Raw genomic sequence first — 5,129 nt, 5'->3', positions numbered from 1 at the left:
ATGACATATATATGTATGTACCTTGTATTTGAACCTGTTGGCATATCTAAAATTTTGAAATAGCATGTTAAAAGATTAAAGTTTTTAGCAATGTTTGATAAATTAATAATAATAAGAATAGTCAATATATTTTATAAAGGTGTGATGTAAAGAGTATAAAAATAAGCCTAACTATTGAGCCTTATTCTATGGTTATATTATTTTATTTTATTTTTTGTGAAATATATAAGCCTACTTTTCTACTTATTTTTTTTTAAAAAAAATGTATGTCTAAAGGTGAATATCTTAGCCATAAATAATTTCTAAAGGATAATTATTCTAGCCATCAAACTAGTTTTAAATTCATTTGGAGATCCTAAGCGATGAGTAGGCCTAAATGAATATTATTTTAGCCCTTTTAATACTTCATTTGGAAACTTTTAAACTATAAGTCCCCTTTTTAACTTAAAGACCTCAAAGAATGTTATAAGTAAAAATGCGAACCCATTTTTAAGAAAATATTTTTTATATTGTTTGTTCTAAAAGTATTTCAACTAAATTCATAAACAAATAATAATAGTTCACATAAATAATCAACAAAATAAAGGACGAGCAATATATCAAAAACTTAAGATTTAGGCAAACATATATAAGAGTTAGTTGGCATATCAAAATGATATAATCAAACTCGTAAAAGAAATGCTAAGACATGTTGGACTCCTATTTATGAGACTCCAAGTATCGCGGTGATCCTAATTGCTGTTGGCCTAATATTTTAGGTCAATAATGAGTTCCAAAGTAGAAACTCCAGCCCTCCGGGGTTGTACATGAAACATAAGAGGAAGAAAAGAAATAAAGATTAGTAATTAATTAAATGGTGAAATAATGTAAGTATACACTAAAAGAAGAATACCAAAATGGTATACTTATAAAATAACGATAGCATCCCGAATGTACCTAACTTAAGGAGTGGATAAAATCTTATGCAAAAGATACCGTAAATAAAATAAAGAATGAACTAATATGAATAGAAAAGTCATATAGGGAATAAGATAAATAATTATGATCAAATCTTATGCTGCAACATCTCATTGTAACAAAGAAAGTGCAAGAAGATAAAAAAAAAATTTGAACTTTCAAGATTTGCTGCTACTAAATCAAAATGGTCAATTTTGAAGATAATGTGTATGTCATTTTTTACGCATGAGGACATAATTCTTATTGATCTAAAAAATGAATGAAAAAAAAAATATAAACAGCCTGTAGCTATTCACAAAATACCGATCTAAATTACAACAAAATGAACCTCAGAGTAACTCATAATCATTGGACATAATGCAACCCGTAACTCAAACACGAGTGAGATTCCGACCATAGTTTGTGTCAAACAAGACAAGAACCCATCTAAGAATAAACCAAAAAAAAACTAGCATCCTATACAATCAAAACCTCAAATGAGACATACTAGTGATTGCAAACAACTAAAAGAAACCATATTCAATTTTGCCTAAAGAAGATCTCCTTATTACAAAGTGTAAAATTTGTAAAAGCAAATGACATCTAGAAACAGTACAAAACTTGCAATTATCAGTAAGCAAAGTTCACGCAAAATATCCCAACTATGAGCAACATACTGGAGTCGAAAAGAAAATAATAAAAGAATTAGTGACCATGTGTTTGGCAGCAAACAAGAGTTTTTACGTCAAGAGATTCCAACTTCGAACTTACTCTCGAAACTCGAATTCAAAAAAGATAAAAATAAAATAAAAAGAAAGATGAAAGAAGATCGGAAAATTCTGAAAACCTAATGCTTGAAATATGCCTTTTTCCCTCTTTTCTGTCGATCTTAGATCTTCCAATTTTTAGATGTCGTTAGGTCATTCCTTTTCTTTTTTTTTTGATATTTTGATGTTGTTCTTGGTTCCTCCCTCCTCCTTCAGATGGGAAAATGCCAACCTTTTATAGGTGAAAATTGGACTCCAAAATCTCAATTCAAAATCAAAATACTCACTAGGAAATAAAGAGCTACTGTTACAAATCAAATCATCATCAACTCTTCAGATTTTTGGAGCCGTTGGGATCCGGCATAGGCGGTGTAGGAGTCTCTTTTCATCAGAAAAGGATGATGGAGGAGACATAAACCATCGGAAATTGTTGTTTTTCGGTGGTCCATGGTTGTTCTTTGATGTGACGAAGGAGCGACGGGCATGGGGGCGTGCAGCGCTCTCGGGAAAGAGGAGAAAGAGTAAGGAGCATCGTCCTTTTACAGAAAAAGTGAAGCGGGTTTTCTTGGAAAAAGAAGAAGATGGCAAGCGACGGGAGTTGATTGATGGACGGCGGATGGGGTGGAAAAGATGACCACCAGAAATTGCCATTTTTCGGTGGTCCGAAGTTGATGGGAAAGGAGCGCCGTTTGGGGAGAAGAAAAGTCTGAAGCGGCTTGATGGGTAGTACTATTTTTTGGAAAAGAAGAAAACAATTTGGGATTTAATTTGGGCCGTCCAATCGTTTGATCGGACGGTTAAAATAAATTAGAAAGTAAAAGAAAAATATACATATATATGTATTAAATAATGATAAAAACTGAATTAACTAGGACCATTAGATTTAATCGTATGGTCAAGATTTAAGATAAAGAAGCACAATCCATGTGCTCGCCTATGTGGCATACACGGATTGGCCGGTTTAAGGAGACTTGGATTGTCAAATTTGTTCAAATTAGATTCATTTAAATTATAACTACTTTCTTTATTAAATAGGCATAAGAGATAATTATTTTGCAAGATTAGCTTATTTGATAAAATTAGTCGTTCTTAAAATTAAATTAAAATAAATTAGTAACTCATTATTTAGTTAAGCTTTCTAATTTTAAACAATGTACGAAAAATAACTATTGCGACAAAAGAAAATTATATTTGAACAAAAAATAGATTCGATTCTTAAGAACGACACTTATTAAAAAAAATGAGAAAGTAAGTAGTAATATAATATATTTAATTTTTATAAAAAATTACATTTATCAAATAAATTTATCAAGTCAAATAAATAATTAAAAAATCTTTTTGTATTTCTATAAAAATTTCATAACATATATATTTTGTTATTATTATTATAATTATTACTATAGTTAAATGTGGAGAGCCAAAATTGGGTGTCAACACCCGTATCTGCATCATAAAACGATGCAGACCAAATGGCATTAGTACATTGAATGTACGAGCATGTGAGGGGGAAACTAAACATGACATAAGCTTGAAAGGAATCTGAAAAGAATATTTACCTTAGTTTTACTCAACTCATAATACTCAACTCAAATGCAAAGTAAAACAACAATAAAGGTACAGTTTATATAAAGCATTTAAAACAGAATGTGACAACTCAATGTGTTAGAGGAATACAATAACAACTCAGTGTACATATAAAGTAATATAATATTGTGGGAGTTTTTCTAACCGACAACCATCACTATGAGCTAATGTGATGATACAACGTCTCGCCCACGCTGCCAGAACTGTTATATACATTGTCGTGATATAGAATGTCTCAACTAAGTGGATCCACAAGTCTATGCTAAAAAGCACTAAGGAATCATCTAAAAAGTATGCCTATTTCTACCTATGATGGCTACATGGTTTATGGAGACTTGAGTTATTATGAACTCGTCCCCATATTGGTGCTCAATACTACTCCCAAAATACTCAGCTCATATGTTTAAAAGATAAACTCTTTCTCTCGTTTGAGATAATTACTCAAAAACAAGCTCGAAGGCTCTCTTGAAAATCGGTGTTCCCTCTCTTGTTTAAATGCGAAATCATTTACTCTTTTGGGAATACATAGTCCCGGTATACTCTTTTGAAAAAAAGAACTTTGATCTTCACTCTTTACTCAACTCAAAACTCAAGTCTTAAAACAAAGTTAAAACGTTTGCAAAAGACTTTTGAAATGACTCTAAGAACTCTCTAGACTTTGGCTATTAACTTTCCTTGAATTTGAATTTATGGATTCAAGGATTGTAATTTGTGATAGGAAGGATCACATGATGTTTATGAGTGTTTTTAGATAGTTAAACATAAGAAACGATCAAGAAATCACTGTCTGAAAGAAAGTCCGCGACGCGGAGATGCATTTAATTATTTGGTCGCGAAATAAATTTTGAGGCAGAACTGTCCGTGACCACTCCACGACACGGAGAAAATTTTGTCAATCCTCAGGAACAGGTCCGCGACGCGGACCTGGTACCCAGATTTGCCCGACTTTTTCCTTCTTCGTTTTCCAGCCCCAATTCGCCTAAACTCGGTTCTTTTTTCCAAATTCTCTTTAGATTCAGATACCCAGTAAATGTACCCAAGAACCTAACTCAAAACAACTCTAAAATTTGATGCAATAGTCTCAAGAACTCCTCAATTCAGCCCAATTCAAGAACGAAAATAAATTCAAGAACACATATCAAGAACATCAAACTTTCAACCCTTTTTAGGAAAAAATTCGCTGAACTAAACATGATTGGCGTGTGGGTGAACGGAACCAACACTATGAAAGTCGCACGTACCTCCTAGGATTTACTCCTTGGCGAAATCCACAACCAAAAGCGCAAGAACTTGACGAATCTTGAACTTTTCTTCTCCTTTCTCCTCTTTTCTCTTTTCTCCAAGCCCTAGCGTGTTTTGGCAAAAGAGTAAACTGATCTAATTCTGATTATACCCCAATTAAACTTCCAAAAATGAAATTAATTAATTGGGTATGGAAAAGACCAAAATACCCTTCCAAAATCCAAATTAGATTTTCCTTATCTAAACAACCCAACTTCAAATGGGAATATCACCCTCATACGAACTCGAAATCTAGAAAACTTGGTGGCGTTGGAAAGATATTTCAAAGATATTTCCTACGGTATCTGGTAGCACACCGAAATCATCTTGAGCTAGGAGTTATGGTCGTTTGAAGTTGACAAAAAACTCAAATTTAACACAACTTAACCAATTTTTTAGATTTTTCATTCTTTCCAAAAATGACTATTTCTAATTCTAGTTGTTTAAAATAGCGATATATTACTTTCATCCACTCGTTTGCTTATGGGTGACACCTTCTTGCTTTCGGAAAACTCCAGTTTTATGAGTTGTTAGCAGTAGTTATTTTGAGAAGTCGTGGGT

Source organism: Solanum tuberosum, unplaced genomic scaffold (assembly GCF_000226075.1).
Source record: "Solanum tuberosum cultivar DM 1-3 516 R44 unplaced genomic scaffold, SolTub_3.0 scf00135, whole genome shotgun sequence".
NCBI classification, from domain to species: domain Eukaryota; kingdom Viridiplantae; phylum Streptophyta; class Magnoliopsida; order Solanales; family Solanaceae; genus Solanum; species Solanum tuberosum.
The sequence above is the reverse complement of the archived record's forward strand: the minus strand, read 5'-3'. Positions refer to the sequence as shown.